Consider the following 23,671-nt stretch of genomic DNA (forward strand, 5'->3'; position numbering starts at 1 on the left):
ATACCCAAGATCATATACCTCAATTCATTGAATATTACTACACCCAATGGAGTATGATATAGTATTATTCCCATTGCATGGATGGGGAAACCGAGATGCAGAGGATTATGCAGCAAGCCCTAATAATGAGTAAAAAAATCAGGACTATAGTCCACATAATTTTTTTCCCTAAAGCCAATTTTTTCTTCTCATTTAAAAAAAAACTATCTATTTTTTCATTACATTTATCATGTATGAACATGTGTTTACCATATTTTTTTTTCAAATAACACAGTTACATACAGCAAAATACCACAACTCTCTTCATCATCCCCACACCACTCCCAGGTCTAAAACTCTGCCTGGCAGCCTCATTTTTCTTCCTCTCTCTCTCTCTCTCTCTCTGTCTCTCTCTCTCTCTCTCTAATTTACTGTCAAATATGTATATTATGTCTATTTTTAGGGCTTGCTTTTTATTTACATAAAAGGGATCACATTCTGCATGCTGTGCTAGGACTGACATTTTCCACTTAACAACACCCTGGAGATGATTTTTTTTCATGTGTCAGCAGAACTGATGTTCCTCCTGGATGTACCAGCACAACAGCAGGGCCAGTTTCTGGTCACCACCCGTGCTCAGACCAGAGTGACATATTTCATTTCTTTTCTTTCTTGTTTGTGTGTGGGTGCCCACACATGTACATGTGTACTGGCGTTGCTGGGATTGAACCCCAAGCTTCTTGCATGCTAAATGGCCCTACCACCAAGCCACAGCCGAGCCACACCCCCAGCACTGGGGTTGCTTCTTTTGAATATTGCCCTGTGTGTCAATATGTACAGGTTTGGTGTCATTCGTTTAAATTGCTATGTAGGGCTGGGGTTGTGGCTCAGCAGTAAAGTGTTCATCTAGCATGTGCGAGGCCCTGGGTTCGATCCTCAGCACCACATTTAAATAAATAAAATAAAGGTATTGTGTCCAACTACAACTAAAAAATAAATATTCAAAAAAAATTGCTGTGCAGTGCTTTGGGCTGCCACTTTTATGTAATCATCTGCTCTTTGTGTACATTTAGGTTTTCCCCAATTTTCACTATTTCAATAGGATGGACCCCAGTATCCAGTTTCTATCTGTGAACATGTGTGAGAATATGAAACAATCTCTGCCTGAACACCTTCCCAATAAGGACACCTGTGATCTCTTCCTGTACTGTAGGGGGAACACTCCTCCCCAAAGGAGGCCCAGCTCTCTGGACCTCAGCACCCCCTGAGAATCTGAGTGGCCGCAGGTACATTACCTAGGACCCTGGCTACCCTTAGGACCACTGGGAGAGTCTGCATAAGGCCTTGTACCCGGGCCTCATCTGCAGAAAATCTGATTAAATCAAACCAGGATGGGCCCCAGGCATCAGGATGACTTTTTAAATACTTCTATGAAAGTCAAATGTGTAACTTGGGGTTAAGAACCAATGACAAAGGGCCTCCCCGATTTTATTAAGTACCTGCCAAAAGATTTGAAACCTAAAGAGGGAAAAATATTAAGAAAGAAAAGGCAAGAAGGAAGGAGAAAAGAAATGGGGTAGGAAATAAAGAAATAAAGAAACTTTGAATCGTGTCCCACAGAGGCTGAGATCAGCCTTCTCTCTACCCCTCCAAGGGCCCCACATGTGGGACTGTGTGTCTCCCCAGGTGCGGCAACCCCAACTTGTGCAAATCACAAAAAGTCACTCCCCCAATTTAGAGTTTAGAATTTGGTTTAGAGTCCCAAGTCTAAACCAGCCTTTGGGATAAAGACCCATCAAGGGGACTTTCTGCACAGTGCCACCCTTATATATGATGTGATAATGATGGGATCAGGACATTGTGGATTAGGCAAAATGTGTAGGACTTCATAACACAGAGTGAAGCCTAACGTCAGGGGTACACTTTAGTCAATAATGATGTTTCTTCTTTTTTTTTTTTTCTTATGGAATTTGCAAGCTACATTGACAAGTCTGGAGGACATGTGTTGAGTAAAATACGTTATGCACACAAAGAAAAATACCTAATGTTCTTCTGATTGTTCTCCCATTATCCATTCCTACCACTATGTGGATTAGGAGATAATAGTCAAAAATTCTAGGACTTAATCCTGCAAAAGCCCATCTTGTTTTCCACAGTTGCTGGACTAGATTGTCCAGGCCTACCTTTTTTAATAATGATGTTTCAATATCAGTTATCAATTGCAACACATGTATCACACTTGGTTAGTTGTTAATGACAGGAGAAAGGAAAGGGGATGAAGGACATGGGGATTCTGTACCCTGCTCAGTTTTTCTGTGAAGGTAAAACTGATCTAAAAAATAAAATCTATTCATTAAAATAAGACCCTACCTACTAGTTCTCCTCTTTCTCTCCCCTCACCCTCCCTAGGAGAGTGGTTGATTGAGAAATGACAGGATCACACAGAGCCTTTAATGCCTTCAATCTTTTTAATAAGTCAGTAAATAAATTAATCAACACAAGGATTCATCCCCAGTGGCCTCCTGCAGACACACACTGAGAAGAGCAGGGCCCCATCATCCCTATACCTGTCCATCCATCCCCCAGCTCAGGATCCACAGAGGGCCCCTGCTGTGCTCACAGCTTCTCAGCCTCTTTATCATTCCACCTGCAGTGCTGCACCTTTTTGTTGTGTCCTGTGAACCCTCTTCTTTACCTTTCCCCTCACATTTCTGTGCCCAGGACATTTTTATTTTTTAACTGAGGCTAATCTGATTACCAAATGTCTTCTTTGATATAATGAGAGCAACTATGAACAGAGCAGGGAGGAAGAGCAGGAAGAAAAGATTAACATTAAACAGAGACATGAGATGGGAGGGAAAGGGAGAGAAAAGGGAAATTGCATGGAAATGAAGGGAGACCCTCATTGTTATACAAAATTACATATAAGAGGTTGTGAGGGAAATGGGAAAATAAACAAGGAGAGAAATGAATTACAGTAGATGGGGTAGAGAGAGAAGATGGGAGGGGAGGGGAGGGGGGATAGTAGGAGATAGGAAAGGTAGCAGAATACAACAATTACTAATAGGGCATTATGTAAAATTGTGGATGTGTAACCGATGTGATTCTGCAATCTGCATTTGGGGTAAAATTGGGGGTTCATAACCCACTTCAATCTAATGTATGAAATATGATATGTCAAGAGCTTTGTAATGTTGTGAACAACCAATAAAAAAAATAAAATAAAATAAATAATAATCTGATTACAGTGAAGGTGCTAATAAGGTGAATGAATGCCATTAACAGTACCAGATACAATCTGCATGTAAACTTGGGCTTCTGAGGGCCACAGGCTGGAATGTCAAACATCTGGGGAGTGCCAAGGAGGAGGCCAGCGGGAGGGAGGGTCCCCTCCCAGACCTTTGGGGAGCCTCCTACTGTCCACTAATCATCCCCTTCATCAGCATGGTATTTCAAAGCTAGTAATCAATTTACTAATGGCTTTTTTTTTTCCAGTTGTTTGTATACACCCTCTCCCTTTATTCTCAGCAACCCAATAAGTTACTGTTGTTTCCATTTTGCAGAGAAAGTACTTCAGAGTGGGTGAGCTAAGAAACCTGCTCCAGAGTGGTGTTCAAACCTAGTTGGGATGCTGTTTTAATCTTTTCCCTTTCTAATCTATTTCTATTGGTGAGGTTTATAGGAGGTGGAATTTTTATCACTCCTGGGGACAGCAATGAATAGGACCCTGGCATGCATGCAGGTAGGACCTTCAGCAAGAGCTTCCTTCCCTCCCCATCTCCCTCTCCTGGCCCTGCAGAGCTAAAATCATCAACCCAGTTGGATTCCGCCTTCAAGCCAAGCCAGTTCTTTTTCTTTTTTCTTTTTCTTTTTTTAGAGAAGGGTCTTGCTAAGTTGCTTAGGGCCTCGCCAAGTTGCTGAGGCTGGCTTTGAATTCAGGATCCTCCTGCCTCAGCCTCCCAGGCCTCTGGGATTATAGACATGCACCACTGCACCCAGCTCAAGACAGCTTTGGTCCTCAATCATGTGTAGATGGAGCCATTGTTGGCCCAGGTGGTTGGAGCACCAAGTTAAAGAGACCAAGACCACGAGTGCAATTCACTAATATTTCCCGTGCAGTTGCAGAGTGCTGGAAGAGTACCAAGTGTGGAATACCAAACATGACTCAGATATGTACCCTGCCCTCAGAGAGTCCTTAGGAGAGTAAAACAGAAGGGTCAGAAAGAGAGGGTGGGATTGAGGTTAGGAACAAACGGGCAAGCAAATTTATTTGGGGGAAACCCCACCAGGGATTCTGAGACTATGTCTCCCATTGTCTGGCATGCACGTTCATAGAGTGTGTTACAATCTAACCCAGTCACAGGCTAGATAATTCCAGAGCCATGGTCACTAGATGGAAGGAGACAGGACCAAATAATGCACAGGAACGATTGCAAAGCCGTCCCTCCCCTTGTTCATTTATTTCACAAATATATATTAATTTGGTTCCCACTTTGTGCTTGGCACTGTTCTAAGCCCTGGGTAGTCGAGAGGGAAATGGGACGGATGTAGCCCCTGCCTTGGAGTTTTCCTTTCACTTGGGCCACCAGGCCACATATTGATAATGAAATAGATATAAAATATCAAGTGACATTTAGTGCTAGGGAAAAAAAAACAGTGTTAAGAGAAAGGAAAAAATGTATTACCTTAGAAATATAATTGGATGTCTACAGCCTGTGCCTCACAGGGACATCAGCAACACCAGTTCCCCCTGAGAAGCACGGTTGCATCCTTGGAAAATAAGCTAAATGATAAATATACATGGATCACAAAAGAGAGAAGGTTTAATACCAGAACCGTGATGTGGACTCAGACACCGAGCGGTGGTGTTTCTGAGTTTCTCCTCCACCTTGGTTCAAATCCTACTTCTGTCATATGCTAACTGTGTGGTTAGGGGACATTTACATGTTCTTTTTAATTTTTAGTTTCCTTGCTTGAAAACTGGGGAGAGTGATGCCCCTTAGGTTGTTGTGAAATTTGAAAGTAGGTGTTTGTGAAATTTTTGGCACAATGTCCAGTACTCAATAAGTTCTCAGTAAGAGGTAAGCATAGTCAGGAGTTATTTAAGAATGGGGACACAACAGGTTGGTATAGTGGCATAGGCTGGTAATCCCAGCAACTCAGGAGGCTGAGTCAGGAAGATGGTAAGTTGGAGGCCAGCCTCAGCAACTTAGTGAGACCCTGTCTCAAAATAAAAAATAAAAAGATTGGAGATATAGCTCAGTGGTAAAGTAAAAAAAGAAAGAAAATTAAAAGAGAATGGGGATACATTCTGAGAAGTTCATCTCTAGGCAATTTTGTCCATGGGAATATCAGAGTACCTTGAGTGCATTTATATAAGTCTAGCTGGTCAGTCACTCAATGTGGCCCCTTGAAGGTATGGAGTAACAAGGTTTGGGTTTTTCGTTGTTTTTATTTTTGGTACCAGGGATTGAGCCCAGGGGTGCTTAACCACTGAGCCACATCCCCAACTCTTTTATTTTTAATTTTGAGATGGGGTCTCACTAAGTTGCTTAGGATCTTGCTAAATTGCTGAAGCTGGCTTTGAACTTGAGATCCTCTTGCCTCAGCCTCTGAGCCACTAGGATTGCTACTGTGCTTGGCAAGAGACGGGTATATATGAGATCTATGAGTCTGCTGCCAGCATAACAGGGCACACTGTTTATAATAAACCTTTTAAAATATGTAACCAGGAATGCACTCTAAAGTAACCACCAAGGGCTGGGGATGCAGCTCAGTGATAGAGCACTTTCCTAGCATGTGCAAGGCCCTGGGTTCCACCCCAGGTACTGCAGAATAAAATGAAATAACCATTAAAGTACAAACTAGTGAACACCTAAATCAGCAACATAGTTGTTTATTATCATTACCAAATATTGTGTATCACACATAACGGTGTGGTCATGGAGCTGGTAGACAGCAGGTTTGTTCCAACACCGTGGACCCCGCACGTGAATAATGTGTTGCACTACGATGTTACAATGTCACTAGCCAGCAGGAGTTCTTCAACTCTTTTGTAACTTTATGGAACCATTGTCATAGAAGTGGTATTTCACTGACTAAAACATTGTTATGTGGCACAAAGTTAGACTATTTTAATTTTTGTTACCAAAAGTTGAAATACTCCAAAATTATCTTCCAATTTTAATCCATCATCAATAGAAAGCAGAAAATTTTGTCCTTATAATGTTTCATTTTTTTTTAAAGTAGTCCTATGTGTTCACTGCCTACCCCTGCCCTGAAAAAAAACTCTCGAATACTCCAAAGGCTTTGAGATTCCCTTCCGCCCTGGTCAGGATGCCAGGGTCTATTTACTGACGCTGTTGTCAGTCAATGTTTAGGGAATGAGTGCATTTGGCACGTGCATATTTAAAGGATCTGTGTAGTGAACCCGTACAGTGTGAGCCCAGCTCCCCTGGCACATCTTGACTCTGGGTAGCTGTGGGTGTGGCTGGTGAACCCAAGACCCTGCAGTGGCTGGGGAGCCAGCCAGGGTCCAGATTCAGCCATGCATCACCCATGGGTCTATTTTCCGCAAGAACCTGAACTGGCACAACCCCAAAAAAGTATTTTGACCCCAGCATGTTCTTCCTCGATTTCCATACCTTTAATTCAGAGGTCTCTGATTCATTGAAAATAGCTCCACAAGGTCTGATTTTTTTGTGGGGGAGGGCGTTCCAGGGATTGAATTTAGGGGCACTTGACCACTGGGCCACATCCCCAGCCCTATTTTGTATTTTATTTACAGACAAGGTCTCACTGAGTTGTTTAGGATGTTTAGTTGTTTAGCCAGCCTCGCTGTTGCTGAGGCTGGTTTTGAACTCTCAATCCTCCCACCTCAGCCTCCTGAGTAGCTGGGATTACAGGTGTGTGCCACTGCACCCAGATCAAGGTCTGATTTTTGAGAGTTGATGACTAACATGACTTTCTTTTCTGGTCATTGTCGTCATCTCTTCTTCTTCTTCTTCTTTTTTTTTTAAATTTTTAAGATGTTGATGGACCTTTATTTTATTGATTTATTTATATGTGGTGCTCAGAATCGAACCCAGAGCCTCACACCTGGTAGGCAAGTGGTCTACCACTGAGCCACAACCCCAGCCTCTCTTTCCTGGTCATCTGAGTCCATCTACTCTCAATTCCAACTCAGGCCAGAAGCTAGAGAGGTGCCACCCAAATTAATAGTGGGGAAGGGAGCCCGGACACCATGCAGGAGTAGATTTAATCCTCCCAAATAGCTCATGATTCTTTTCCCTGGTTCAAGATGAGTGCACCAAGGCTCAGGGACAGTCACCTGCCTTATAGTTTGCAAGTGAAAGAACAGGGCTGTAAAATCGGATCTGCCCAACTCCCAAGCCTCCCCCAGGAAGCAGTCCGTTCAGCTCCAAGGATGTGGCCCATAGCTGAAGCTTCACCTGGCTTCTCAGTTTCCTCACCCAGAAGGTCTACGTTAGCAGGAAACTAGAAAACTCCTCTCTCAGTGACCCAGCAAATCAGCTCTGGGTATTGGATACTGTACTATGAGCATTGAGAATTTATCATCTCCTGAACCACAGATCCTAGTATTTGGGGAGTAAGTGGTGCCGATACTGCCTGGAGTTTGACAGAACCTTAGAAGTCTGTCACTCTGGGGCCATGTCCTGCCAGACCTCAGGTTCCCTGGTCTCTGAGATTCCTTCTCACTTTGACAAGCTGCAAGGGTGAGTCTCACAGACATCTGGATGCCGGAGAGGATACATGTGAAGGCAGAACCAGAGGTCAGGTGCTCAGATACCGTCAGGATTTCTATCAGAGAGGAAGAAAGGCTTCCTGTGGAGGAACTCAACTTGGCAGCAATTAGGGAGAGTTCTCAGAAAATCTTGGGAAATCGACACCCCTCACCTGACTTAGGTAGAGCCTCTGAACAAGGACAAATGCAAACCTTTTAGTCTGGAAACGTTGTGGATAAGTGCCTGATGACGTGAGGCAGGGAAGGGGGGGGGGCGTTCTACCTGGGAAATCAAACCTACCTGCCCCTTGGTGGAGTTGCCAGGATCAAGGAAGATAACGTCTTGGAGAGCTGGTCAGCCCTGTGGTGTCAGCACAAGGATCAGGTTCCCATTGTGTGCAGGAGCTGGGGCTCTCTCCCGAGGCCTTGGAAGTAAATAGAGGCAGCATTGACTTTTATTCAGGGGAAAACCACCCAAGTAAGAGGAGCACAGTCTGAAAAGCACTGCAGGTTCCAAGGTTCCAAACAAATGATCACAAATGTCCAGAGTTTTGAGGTTCGGATCAAGGCCACTGCGTCTGAACACAACAGACCATCATCCCTTCCACCCTCTTCACATGCGCACCTTTCACAATGTCTTATTGGACCCACACCTTCAGGAGGTGGTTCAGGGTGCTGTTATCCCATTCTATGGATAAGGAAATCAGGCTTCAAAACTGAGCAGCGAGATCACCCAAGGCCATGCAAGCGGGAAGCTGTGTAGCTGCTGCTTCTCACTCCAGGTAGAGGCCAGTGTGCTTTCCACTGTGACGTAGCTCATGCATGTGAGAGATGCCCATTTTTCTTCCAATCCCATTGTGAGATCAGATGTCCAAGAGAGTAGTAACATCATGTCATTGCCCTGTTCTTGATGTTGTCTCCATGTCTTGACACTTCTTACCGTGGCCGACAAGATCCTAATAATTTGGCTGATCTTTGACCTCATTCCCTGCTTCTTCCCACTGCCTCTATATATTCTAAGCACACTAACCTTTCAAGGTCTCAGTGACGCCAGCCATACTGACTCCTGCCTCGGGGCCTTTGCCCATGCCACTCCCTCAGTACAAACTCATCTGCACTATTCTCATAATTTAGATCTGAGCTCAAATGTCATGTCCTCAGAAAGGATTTTCTTGACCATCACAACACTCAGCCACTCTCCATCTTGCTCCTTTTAATTTTCCATGGCACTAATCACTATCTAAGTATTTCTAGTTTATTTTTGTTTGTTTGTTTGTCACTCTCACCACCAGTCTCACAGGCACACAGTGGCCAGGGGCCTCATCTGCCTTTTTCCCTGAAGGAGGTTCCTGACCTATGTTTAATATGTAGCAAGCACTCAATCAATATTCATCGAATAAAATCAGTAAGTCTTTATTGTAATGTACTCCGTTGGTCTGTGGACAGCATGCAGAAATTGTTAAGGGCTACAGGTAAAAGGGAAAAGCCTTCTGTGAGTAATACTGAGATGTAGTTACCCATGGTTTCAGCAGCCATAGATACGTCCACAGACAGTGTGAATCCTGGTCTGTGTTTACACGGAGCATCCTGGACACAGCTCTGCCGTCCACAGCTCCCTAGGTGCCGCCACTCCCTAACTGAGGGTGAGGGTGGGGAGATCATAAGTCCTGGGCAGTGGACAACTGACTGCTTCTGCAGAGCCATCAAGTGAGAAACACTGGCGGGTCACAGAGGGGCTGGGCATCCAGCCAGAGTGGATACTTCCACCCCTGGCCTTAGAACTTGGCCAACAAGAAAACAAAGCTGGCTCTCCTTGGCCCAAGACTCTCCCCATCATCAGCCCTTTCCTTCATGGTTGGTGGATTCTCCTCAGTTGCTTCTCCTACTGCTTCTGTCTTCTTTCCCCTCTTTCTTCATCTCACTTGCTCTTACGAAAGGAGCTAAAGCAAACTCATTCACATCAAGGTATCAATGACTGATAACCTCTGAGGCATCCCTGCAGAATGACCAAGAAGAGAGCTACACTATGAGACCAACTCCCAGGGCCAACCCAGGCATCCTGCAGCTGCTGGCTGGAAGGGCTCTGCACTGCTCCTTCTCCCTCCAAGTCTTCAGGTGTAGTGGAAGAAGGAGCTGAGAGTCTGTCTAGCTGAGCTGCTACACACAGGGACCCTGCATCTGTGGCAGTGAAGAGCCTGTGGCAAAGTTAATGACAACTAATTATGGCCTGGTCATGAATCTGGAAACATGAAGATATATGTGTGTCTTCCTACATCCACCACCTTGTGTGAACGTCCCATCAGCACGTGCATCCTCTCTCTCTCTCTCTCTCTCTCTCTCTCTCTCTCTCTCTCTCTCTCTCTCTCCCTCTCTCTCTCTCTCTCTCCCTCTCTCTCTCTCTCTCTCTCTCTCTTATTTATTTATTTATTTATTCTAATTTGTTACACATGACAGCAGAATGCATTTCAATTCATAGTACACATATGGAGCACAATTTTTCATGTCTCAGGTTGTACACAAAGTAGATTCACACAATTCATGTCTTCATACACGCACCTAGGGTAATGATGTCCATCTAATTCCACCATCTTTCCTACCCCCTGCCTCCTCCCTTCCCCTCCCTCTACTTTGCCCTATCCAAAGTTCCTCCATTTCTCCCACGCTCCCACTGCCATACCCATTGTGGATCAGCATCCACCCATCAGAGAAAATGTTTGGCCTTTGGTTTTTTGGGATTGGCTTACTTCACTTAGTATGATATTCTCCAGCTCCATCCACTTACCTGCAAATGCTATGATTTTGTTCTCTTTTATTGCTGAGTAATGTTCCATTGTGTATATATGCACCACAGTTTCTTTATCCATTCATTTATTGAAGGGCATCTAGGTTGGTTCCACAGTTTAGCTATTGTGAATTGTGCTGCTATAAACATTGATGTGGCTGTGTCACTGCAGTATGCTGTTTTTAGTCTTTGGGGTATAAACCAAAGAAGGCGAGGGATAGCTGGGTCAAATGGTAGTACCATTCCAAGTTTTCTAAGGAATCTCCATACTGCTTTCCAGATTGGCTGCACCAATTTTCAGTCCCCCCAGCAATGTATGAGTGTGCCTTTCTCCCTACATCCTCGCCAACACTTATTGTTGCTTGTATTCTTAATAGCTGCCATTCTGACTGGAGTGAGATGATATCTTAGAGTAGTTTTGATTTGCATTTCTCTAATTGCTAGAGAAGTTGAACATTTTTTTCACAGTAGGTGCATCTTAACAAGCATTTTGCCACAGAACTCTTCTCTCTTCTCTTGCCCCAGTGATCACAGAGAATGAGTGTGGGTTTAAAGAACTTTAAGGAAAATAATCACTTGTCTACAAAATACCCCTTTCTAAACTAGGAATGGAACCACCATTTGACCCAATTATCCCACTCCTTGGCATATACCCAAAGGACTTAAAATCAGCGTATTACAGTGACACAACCACATCAATATTTATAGCAGCACAATTCATAATAGTGAATTTATGGAACCAGCCTAGATGCCCTTCAACAGATGAATGGATAAAGAAAATGTGGTATATATACACAATGGAATATTATTCAGTTATAAAGAAGAATGAAACTATGGCATTTGCTGGTAAATGGATGGAGCTGGAGACTATCATGATAAGTGAAATAAACCAATCCCCAAAAAACCAAAGGCCAAATGTTTTCTCTGATATGCAGATGCTAATGCACAATAAGGGATAAGGGAAAGAAGAATAGAAATTCATTGGATTTGATAAAGGGGAATGAAGGGAAGGGAGGGGAGATAGAAAAAGAAAGACAGTAGAATAAATCAGATGTAACATTTCTTTTTCTTTTTCTTTTTTTGTACTGTAGCACTTTATTTTTCCTTACTCAATGAAGTGTTGCTGGGGCTGAATGTTCTCACAACGTAGAAAACCAAAAATTTATCATCTCTTAAAGAATCGAGTACTAAAACAACCTTACATAAATTAGAATTAATAAATTTATAGTGTAAATGCAAACCATTTCCAACTCAAGGCACCTATGGTGGTCAGGCAGGAAAACATCAGTAACAACGGAAACTGGATCCTAAGACTCAACCAGAGATAACATTTCCACGTTAATATATGAATGCATGACCAGTGAAACTCCACATCATGTACAGCCGCAAGAATGGAATCCTAATTAAAACAAGTTATATTCCATGTACGTATAACATGTCAAAATACACTCCACTATCATGTGTACCTAAAAAGAACAAATGAAAAGAAAAATAATCTGGGCATGGTGGTGCACACCTCTAATCCCAGCAACTTGGGAGGCTGAGACAGGAGGATCGTGAGTTCAAAGCCAGTCTCAGCAACTTAGTGAGGCACTAAGAAACTCAGTGCAAAACAATTATCTCAAAATAAAATACAAAAAGGGGCTGGGGATGTGGCTCAGTGGTTGAGTGCCCCTGGGTTCGATCCCTGGTAACAAAACAAACATAACAAACAAAACCCAACAACAAATAAACAGAAAAAAATCCCCCTTTCTAGCTGCAGTTTCATGGGCAAGACTAGCCCCTGTCACTGTGCAAAGGTGTGAGCCATGTGATGCTGGCATGACTCTGAGAACACTGTAATAGTACCATTTCTACTTACTGAGTGGTGCTTTGCATAATGTTCACAGCTGTCCTATGAAATAGACGTGACTATTCTCATTTTTCAACTGAGAAGAAACTAAGGCCCGAGAAAGTAAACTAATGTGCCCACGTTCATATAATTAGGGATTGGCAGAGCCTGGGTTCCTTTTGATTCCAAAGATTTTTGAGTTTCTCTGTTCACAATTATAAGTTAGGGAGACCTGTTGAAGAATGAGTTTGTAATTCCCAATAGAATGGATGGATGCAGTTATTTTTAACATTCTGAATTAGAAGTGAGTGTTTAAGTTTCAGGTCTCATTTGCTCAAGTGTTTTAGTGGGTCTACTGGATGTTCACTTCTTAAACAAATATTAACGGAGGAGATACTAAGCAGCAGATACTATTTGGGGGGGGACGGTGATAAACAATGAGGACTATAACTATCCTCTCTGGGAAAGCTCATTTCTACTGGGGGGAGATGAGAAGAAACAAATAAGGGAAATTGGATTCAGTGTATTTGAGAGTTTTCTGTTTCTGTAACACAGACCCAAATTCTGGGTAAGTTATAATGAAAAGAGGTTTGTTTCAGCTCACAGTTCTGGTCCAAAGTCAAGGGGCTGCACCTGGTGATGACCTTGCTGGAAGAGTCCCAAGGTGATGCAGGGCATCCATCACATGGCAAGACATGGGGAGGTCATGTATGTGTGCAAGTCTCCTTTCTCTTCTTATAAATCCACCAGCATTCATTCAACCAGGGGCGGGGGGGGGGGGGTTCCACCCTGATGTCCTGATCTGACCCTAATCACCTCCCAAATGCCTACCTCTAAATACCAAAGTCAGAATAAGCTTCTATCTTTTCTTTATCTTCCAATACTGAGATTGAACCCAGGGACACTCTACCACTGAGCTACATCTCCAGCCCTTTTTAGTTTTTATTTTGATATATGGTATCACTAAGTTGCTGAGGCTGGCCTCCAACTCAGCCTCCTGAGTAGCTGGGATTACAGGAGTAGGCCACTGCACCTGGATCACTTCTATCCTCTTAATATTTCTCAGTGGTGATTAAACTCCAACATGAGCTTCAGAGGAGGCAAACCACACTCAGACCACAGCATCAGATAGTGGGAAATGCTGAGAAGTAAGCGTGGACCATCAGGGCCGGGATTGTAACTTTGAATGGGCTGTTCAAGCCAGACCTGATTGAAAAGAAGGAATTCAAACAAAACTTGACGGAGGTGGATAAGGCACATGGCTCCCTGGCGAAAGTTCACTCCAGATGTGGGAACAGTCTGAGGTAGAGGGTGCTGTGTTGCTCCGTTTATTACAAAGATAAGTGAGTCTTGTGAAAAAAACATCATTCGTTGAGTTGTTTGATATTTTAAATGACGAGAGAGAGAGAGAGAAAGAGAGAGAGGGAAAAAATCTTGAAATTAGTCTCTGAGCTAGAATCCTGATCAGCAGTTACCCTGAAAGAGGTTGGGCCCTGCTGGGAGGGAGGGAGGAGTTTGAGAGAGTGCTGGAAATGTGCCCTTTATGAACTTACACCTTGTTAGGGTTTGGATGGGAGGTGTCCCCCACAGACCTCATGTGAGGTGTCCCCCACAGAGCTCACGTGTGAGACACCGCAAGAAGGTTCAGAGGAGAAATAATTGGCTCTCAAGAGCCTTAACCCAATCAGTGAATTAATCTCCTGATGGGATTAATTATGTGGTAACTGAAGGCAGGCGGGGTGTGGCTGGAGGAGGTGAGAATTGGGGGCGTGGCTTTGGGGTCTATATTTGCATGGGAAGTGGACACCTCTCTTTCTCTGCTTCAACGTGTGATCTGGTCTCTGCCATGATGTCCTGCCTCACCTCAAACCCCGAGGAATGGAGACTGCTGTCTATGGACTGAGACCTCTGAAATCATGAGACCCTATATAAACTTTTCCTCCACTACAATTGTTCTGGTCAGATCTTTTAGTCACAGCAGAAAAAAAAAAAAAAAAGCTGATGAAAACGCACCTCAATTTTTAAAAATGAAAAAAAAAAAAAGAGTCCTTAGCTTTTCACTTGTGGCATCTGAGGTTGCATATTCGCAAGCTGCGTAAGAGCCACATTTCTAGCACGTGTTTCATGGTGTCCTCTCCACAAGCCTGCTCCAGACTCAAGATTCGCTCAGAGAAACACAAGCTTCAACACCATGGCGGTTCCATGGTATTGGGGGAGCTCAGCAACCTCTCTGGATCTCAGTTTCTAAACTATGAACTGAGGTTGGTAACAATGGCATCCACCTGGCAAAACCACCACGAGATGGAAAAGAGATAAAGTCATTGAAAGTTCTTGTACCTGGAGACCTCAGAAATCTTCATTTTATACACACGAATGTATCTGGTGTTTCAACTGAGAGCACCCACTGGGTTGCTTCTGTGGTCAGTTCCTTCTTGGGCTCTGCCACTGTCTCCTCTGGTCTGTGCTCATCACCCTCTGCTGGGCACTGGCTCCTGCTATGGGACTTCAGGTCCCCCTGAGGCATTCTACAGTGAGGGGACAAAACACCTTCTGCTCCTTTTGGGAAATGGTGTGTTTTTGAGGACCCCAAAACCGAATTAGTTTTACCCTAAAGTCTCAGGGGATTAATCAACAGCCCTTTCCATTACCATTACCTCAACCCAACAGGTCTCAGATCTTAATCCAGAGAGGGACCCGTAGAATCAACGTGAGAGGCCAAGGTCACGCTGTGTTGAGAGCATGGTTACTTCAAATGGGTTTTCCAAGGGGTCAGTTGCTGGCAGAGAGATACTCAAGGGCCCAGGGTGGTGGGCATTGTCTGCAGAGAATTTTAAACATTAGCGGAACCAAAGTCCAGCTGCCTTTTATAACTTCCATGCACCGGCAGTTCTAAACAAAATCAGTGACAAAACACCACTCCCACCCCCGAGACCAAACCTTATATTGGTCTAAGTCCAAGAGAGTTGCTCTGATTACTATTTATTGACTTTAATTATATTTCTATATATAAATTATAATTACATCTATAATCACCTTTTCATTACTTATTTTTAAAAAAACATTTTATTCTACCTGGGAGTTAATTGGGTAGTACTGTTCCCTATCCCCTTCCCCAAAGACTTAGTTAGCTAAATACCTGTGTTCCCACAGTCCATTCCTAATGGCATAACAGTTTAGAATAGCTAGAGTGTTATTCTAGACACAGTCATATTTGCAGCCCCGGGGCTGTCATGTATTCTTGAATTTAAAGGGTTGAGTTGAGATAAACATTAATAGCAGAGTGATTATAAAGGCAAAGACATAATTTGAGTGACTTCCATTCTATCATCTTTTGAGAAGACATAAAGTTTTCATCTGTGTTAAAAATCTAAGACCATGGAATAGTATGAACTTCAAGGTACGATATGTTGCTTAGTAACCATTTATTTGGGTTCCAGCATGAAACACATCACTAAATTTGGATAATATCTTTAATATGATTATTTATCCATTATTTTTAAATTATTATTTTAAAACCAAAGAATGAATCAAGAAAATGACTATTTCATGATTGTTAAGAAAAATAATGTTGACATGTAAAGGGAGGTATAAAGAAATTAATGATTACAAATGTATCAAATGCATCCCCAAAGACTGTGATTACTACTTAATCACACATACTGTGGGCTAGGAATGTCGCTCAGTGGTGCACGCCTGAGCTCCTGGGTTCAATCCCCAGTACCACCCCCTCCCATATATATAAACTGAGATCAAATGATGGATTTTTTTTTTTTTTTTTTTGGGCAGGGGCATCAAATCCAGGGTCTGTGCCATGCTAGGTAAGCACTCTGCCGCTGAGCTAAGGCCCAAGCCCACTAAAATGGTGGACATATTTTACTCTTCAGCTGATGTCCTGCTACATTACTATTGCTACTTGTTGTTGTTGTTGTTGTTTTGTGGTGTGGGTAATTGAACCCAGGCCTCGGGCATGCTAGGCAAGTGTTGTACCACTGAGCAACATTCCTAGCCTAGTTACTTTTACAGGATGGTTTCAGGTATATTCCTGTTAAGAAGCAGGGGGTGATGGAGATGAGTTAGGTATCATTTATTTATTCAAAAAGCACTTCCTGATCATCTCTGTGCACTCCAGCATAGCAGAGCTCTACACTTGACCCTGGAGGTTACAGGGCTCCAGAAGCTCAGGTTTCCCTACTTATTCCAAAACTGAGAAAAATAGCAGGAGATGAAGGTTAACTATCTGGGTCTTTAAATGGCTACAATTATGGTATCATTTCCAAAACACACCTATTAAAAGTGGGAGTTTATGGGGAGGAAACACACGCTTATAATATAGTAGCTGATAAACAGAAAATCCGTTTATGTTATTATATATTTAAAAGATGAGTCCTGACCTGCTGTGCAGAGACGAGTAATTGAGGAGAAACTCCCTTATAATGGAGAGCAACACATGCTCCAACACCCTCCCAGCACCTAGAGGGCCTCTTGACATCTTTGGAGCATGTTGTAAAGTGTGTTTTCCTGATTTATTTAATAAAAGCAATTCCTGCTCATTATTCCTCTTATTATCATTGGTAATAATAATGACAGGGTGTTTGAACATGTTATTTTAGCTTGGAATTGGCCAGAAGGGTAGACTTCTACCCTACTCTTCATTACTCATCTAATAGTAGAGACCCATGAACCAACCAGTGTGAGCGTGGGGTGGAAGAAAACACTTCCTTAGGGCATGGGTAGAGGTCAGTGCTACGGGTGTGGTTTTAGAGGTTGGGGGGTGACTGCTTGTCTGTATCACACTCAGCGGTATGATCTTGTCTGTCCCTCAGAGGTGTCTGTGTGCTCTCCAACATCACAGAAGAAATGCACTCCATCATGGACTGCCATTTTTGCTGTAGAGCCTGTCCCTAGCATTATGGACTCAAGTCCAGCCTCTTTCTGGGTCAAGCCATCTTCATGGTGGCCTCTGTTATTAGACCTTTGAAGAGACTGTTTAACAGACATAGCCATAATGGATAGAGAAGCTGAAGCTTTCTATTTTGGACATTGTTATACAGGCAATGGCCACTGTGATGTCAGGAGCCATCACAGTGGCTGTAAAAGCAAAGATGCAGACTTTCTCAAGTATAAAACATCTTCACAGTGTACTAGAGTCTACAGATCTTATGGTGCCTCCTATAGAACTCAGGTATCCCTTATTTGGGACCATAAAGGAGCTGAAAATCAACTAGGAACACCAGGAAAAGCAGACTACCTCAGTGGCCTGGGTTGGAATCTCCTCTGTTCACTAAGAATGGTATTTTGGGGAATATCATAACCCTAATTTTCCTCATCTATATGGAGTACAACATAATTCCAAGCACAGAAGTGCATTATAAGACTTTGAAGCAAAGCTACCTGATAAAACATCGAGCATACACCAAGCATTCAACCAAGGGAAGCCACTGTCACAATGCTGCACCCAGCTACATTCCGCTACCACTGATGTTTTCATTAACATCTTGTCCAAGTGGGCACAATGACACTGGGTCTTGAGAAATTCTCCTTTCGACACTCTAGTAATGGTCAGAATAAGAGTGAATTGGAATGTCTTAATTTATTTCCTCCCAAAGAACTTAAAGATCAGTCTCACCAAAAAAAAAAAAAAAAAAAAAAAAAAAAAAAAAAAAAAAAAGACTTCATTGGTGTTTAATAACTGCACTGAAGGCAAACTATAATTATTTTCATGATTGAGATGTGGAAACCAAGGCTTGGAAAAGTTAAGGGAATTGCTTAAAATAATGTAATGAGCCAGGTTTTCATCTGGGAAAATCCTGAAAATGAATTGGAATCAATATTGACCAACAGAGCTCTTTACGGATTACAAAGCACTTTCTCAAAAATATCTCTCTAATTTCACACAACATTACTTGCATTACTAAATAATATTACAATCATCATCATTTTATACATGAGAAAACTGAAATTCTGAAAAGGTTGCTTGGTCTGTCCACAGTCATGGTGCACTATGATTTGGCTCTGGAAGGCCCATGTGTTCAAGGCTTGGTCATAGGGAGGTCATATTGGGAGGTGGCAGAACCTGTGAGAGGTGGGGCTGGTGGAAGGTCTTTAGGTTGTAGGGAGCCTGTCCTTGAAGGGGATTGTGGAACCGTCCTCCTCCATCTCCTCGCCCCGGCTTGCTTTAAGGTGAGCAGTTTCGTTCCTCCTGTCGTGACATGAGGTATCACCTCGCCACAGCTCTAACGGCCACGGGGCCAACTGATCATGGACCGGAACCTCTGAAACCAGAAGCCAAAATAAATCTTCTCCTTTATAAGTTGCTTATCTCAGGTATCTGCCCTAGTGACAGAAATAAGTAAAATCAGAACACTGTGGCTTCAAAGGCCCAAAATCATCACATTTCTTGAACAGATAAACTAAAAGTGGAATGGGGATTCTGCTCAAAGTACATGCCTTCATCTCATTTTTTCCTCTCAGTCTTGTAACTTGCCATTTTCAAATCCTTGTTCCATTATTTAGCTCTCCTTGATTAATACCTTTCTTTCAGATCTCAAGGTATCCTGATTACCTGTGTAATTCTCAGACGCTCAGGGCATGAGATCTCTATTTTATCATCCAACTTTAAAACCCAGTCCCCTGTGAAGTGCAATCCAAGACTTGTGGGCCCTGAAGGTAATGCAACTTGAGAGGCCCTCTACAGGAATGAAAACCAGATCAAAACAAAGTGACAACAAAAACAGAATTAGATACACAGATGCTTGAAAGAAGCCCATCTAAGTGAAGGCCATATTGGGAGGTCCTACATCAGACCCAACCTCAGTCTGGTTACACCCTCATTGAGTCCACGTGGGGCCAGACACCAAGCTATACACCTGGCAGGCTTAGCTCACTCAACTGTCATAGCAACACAAAAAGAAGGTACGACTGTCCCCATCTTATAATTCAACGATTCAACTGTTTCCAAGTTTGAGTTTCTTGAGCTCAGGGATTCTGCTTTCTCTTTCTTTTCTTTCCTTTTTAATTTTTTTCCCCCAGTGCCAAGGACCAAACCCAGAGCCTTGTAGGTACTAAGCAAGTACCCTGCCACTGAGTTAAACCCCCAACCCCAGGGATCCTGCTTTCCATTTCTTGGTAGAACCTCCTATGAGTCCGACTCATTTCCGAGTTCATAAATATTTTATGAATGGATGGAACATTCCTTCTTTTTTTCTTTATTCATTGAACAAATGAATAAAGAAAGAGTAAATTTTCAATAGCTACCTGTGGAATTTATAGCAGAAAATTTAAGGATTATTATAATTACCATTTATCAAGTACCTATTGTGATTCTGTCACTCGGCAGAGTGAGTATTATTATCTCTAATTAACCGCTGAGGAAACTGAGGCTCTGCGTGGTAAAGTCATTTGCCCAAGGTCAAACAGTCAGTAAGTGGCAGACCAGATCCAATTACCTCTAAAGCCCAAGTTCTTTCCATCTTTTTTTTTAAAGAGAGAGTGAGAGAGGAGAGAGAGAGAGAGAGAATTTTTAATATTTATTTATTTATTTATTTTTAGTTTTCAGCGGACACAACATCTTTGTTGGTATGTGGTGCTGAGGATCGAACCCGGGCCGCACGCATGCCAGGCGAGCGCGCTACCGCTTGAGCCACATCCCCAGCCCCTTTCCATCTTACAGTACACCCTGGAAGCAAGAGCAAGGACACTTCAATCAGGGAGCCGTGTCCTGCAGGCTCTGTGCCTGCTCCTCTGCATGCCTCACCTGTGAAGGAGGAGGTGGAGGGAAGTCCCTAACTGCTTTCCCTGGCCTCCGTGTTCCCACAGAACCTTGGACATGCTCTGTCCCTGTGACATACTAGCTACATAAATATGGACAGCTGGCAAAATCCTTTTAGTGGGTCTGCAGTAGGAAGTAGAATTAAATAGAAGTTAGCTTGGAAAAGAGTCGGCCTGCCAAGAGGACCACACTTGTGAACCACTTCCTGGACCCATGCAGAGGGAGGCACAAAAAGGTCCTCTGGTGCTTTTGCCTTTGGCCCCAGACTTCTCTGCAGATAGACCAGAAGAATGATGCCCTTTGTGGTCTCTTTGGATCAACAAGACTCTGTGATCATAGAGGAACGTGAGGATGCATGCCAGATTCCCACCAAGAGCTGGTCATGACAAAGTCTCTCTTGGGCAATTTTTAGATGATGAAAATGTGATGGTGCTTTTAAGAGGTTTCAAGAGCCTCGGGCGAAAGATGCTTTGATAAGAGTGGAATGGAGTGCTCACAGGCTCTCACCTCCATTATCTTCTGAAGTCTCCCTGATCCTTTAGGGCTGGGCAGGAGGCGGCCAAAGCCATTCTTATTTCACAGAGAGGAAACTGCAAGCCCAGGACCATGGAGCTCAGAAATTCACTGTTTATTCTCTGTTTGGTTTAGGATGTGATTGACCTTCATACAAGAAGGTCGAGCAGACAGTGAGTTGGAATCTTTCCTTTGCATGGTAATTCAATCAGGCATCACAGAGGAGCTGGTATTCTAAGAATGTTCTTTGATGCTGGGGAAGACGGTCATGGTGAAGGTGGTGATGAGAATGACAATGGTGACTGTGACCATTAGCAGAGATCTGAGTTCACTCAGAAATAACAGCACAGAGTGCACTAGAGCAGGCCACCTAATTCCAAGTCCTTCAGCACTAAGGACCAAAGACCCTGAAGAATTCCCCCCACACGGTGACCAATGGATCCTAACAGAAAAGGGGGTGCACAGAGACCAGAAGCAACCTGCCCTTTAACGTTTAGTCGGTCTACGGTTAGTGGTTCTGGATTCCAGGAATTCCCTCTTCCTACAGGGGTGTCTAGCTTTGTCTGGGGGCACTGGCAGATGAGGACATGTACGGATCAGATATTCTTCCGAAAAGGACTTGAAGAGGGTAATCATCTGCTTCCTTATGGTCCACTTCAGGTTCTTAGTGAGGTCACAAGTTCCTTGGAGGGGGGCAGATGGGAGTCAGTCAATGACTAAGAAAAATGGTAGTATGAACACCTGCCCTGGCATTGCCCAGTGGGCTGGCTGAGACTTCCTTAGATTGTACTTGCCTGATCCTGCTTTTTCCTTTCCCAGGTTTTACTCCCTGCAAGACTTAACTCCACCTAAGTATCTGCTTGCTGGAGAACCCAACAGACGTGCCTACCTTAACTTTCAAAGCAATGAGGATGTGTAGTGCCTGGACAAAACTAGAAACAGCAAGATAGGGCGCCTAGTAGAAGGAGAAGGAAGAACTCTGCCCACAGACCACCACAAGTAAATGACAGCTAAGTGACTGGAGGCTTTGATGGCAGCAGCTGGCACCAGAGCTACTCAGGGCTGATCAGAACCAGGGTGTCAGGTTCCCCTCCAAGCAGCAAACTGCACTTAGGTGGTATGACAAGGATTTCTTCTATTATCTTGAAGCTGGAGTAAATTCTTTTACTGCTCTCAGCCTCAGTTTTCCCATAAGTAAAATGGGACAGGTAACACCTACTGTTACATCTCGCCTTTTATCCAAAGGTGATTCTAGAGATAGAAAGTAGATTAGTGATTGCTTAGAACTGGTGAGGTTGGGGCTAGCGGAGGACGATGGCTGGAGTATACAAGGTCTCATGTCTTTTTTTGTACTAGGGATTGAGCCCAGGGCCACTTAACCACTGAGCTACCCCAGACCTTTCTATTTTTGTTTGTTTGTTTGTTTTGTTGTTGTTGTTTTGAAACAGAGTTTCACTGAGTTGCTTAGGGTTTCTTTTTGATGTAATGGAAAAGTTCTAAAAATCGAACGTGGAGATGACTGCAGAATATTATAAATATTATAATACAGAGTATTATAATACTCTGAGAATATTATAAAAACCTATGAATTGTAGATTTGAAATGAGTGGAATTGTATCTCAATAAGGCAATTGTTTTTAAATATTTAGTTTAACAAATTATTACAAAATGAGTTACCCAGATAACCATCACCCAGATCAAGAAATGGAACATTCCAGAATTCCTGAAGTCTTCTTATCTCCTGTAAGAACATGTATTTTTAATGTGTTTATTTGTTCCTCTATCTCCAGAAATCTTACTGCACATCCCTGGAATAGGTCATTGGTGGCAGCAGACATTAACTTCCGTGGTCTACAGTAAGACAGGGCAGCCTCAGAGGTGATTTTTCCCATGACACACACAGTTAATTCCTGGTGTCCCTTTAAAAGGGACACTGATAAATTTGGGCTCAACCCAAAGAAGTGTGGACAAACAAGAAAAGGACCAGATCACATGAGGAACCACTGAAGAACCAGCTCCTCTTAGCCTGGAGAAGAGATCTCTGGGGACCTTGTTGTTTTCTTCCCATATTAGAGCTGCCCCATGGACGTGAGTCACCTGTGTATCACACATTCAGCAGATCTAGGAAACGGGGAAACAGGTATAGTCCCAACAGGTATACAGTCCCCCATTACAAATGGCATTTGACACCCCAACAGAGTCACAGCCATTTATCAAAAGTCCAGCATGTATCAGGCTCTATGCATTATCCAGAATCCTCACAAAGACCTTGTCAAATAAATTTAATTATTCCTCATTTTGCAAATGGGGAGCTAGCTGGGAGGAGAAGAACTGTACGGGGGGAGATTCCACAATGTGATCCTCTCCTGAGCATCATTATCCTGTTTGAAATGAACATGCAAAGTGAAGGAAAGAAGGATGGAAAGAAGGGAGGGGGAGAGAAAGGAAAAGAAGACAGGAACAAGCCATAAAAGCTTGTCTAGAAGGGGATAGAAGAGAAATTGAGAGTGGGTAGCAGGATTCCCAAAGCTGGTTTGTTCTGAAGAACTGCAGCGATACCCCCTGGCCTGTCCTTGACCAGTTTCCCCCACCAAACCCCATTCCAAAGGATCAGGGGAACGTCTCCCCCCAAATCCAAAGCCAATATGACCATGCTGTGAAGCAAGAGAGATACAGGGAGATTAGCAAAGGAACTGGGAGATGGGGGTGCTCCTGAAAATTGCTGATGAAGGAGAAAGAGGGAGGCTATCAGATATGCACTTGGCCTAGGTACGCGCAGGACTGGGGCTGTCTGTGGATATGAGGGTGAAACTGTTCTAGTGTTGGAGGACGTCTTGCTCCTTACTGGAAATCCAGATTCAAGATTCCACTTGTCATAAAGGCCTTTAGGAACTAGCCAGTCTCAGAGCTTGATATCATTCTTATCATTAACCCCTTAGATCCCCACACCATCCCTGTGTAATAAGCAACATTGCCTGCCCCTATTTTAAAGATGATGAAACTAGGGCTCAGAGAGCTTACGTTATTTGCCTGAGCCCAAACCAGAAGTGGCAT

This window comes from Spermophilus citellus (assembly GCF_964194105.1).
Source record: "Spermophilus citellus genome assembly, chromosome: 10".
NCBI lineage: Eukaryota > Metazoa > Chordata > Mammalia > Rodentia > Sciuridae > Spermophilus > Spermophilus citellus.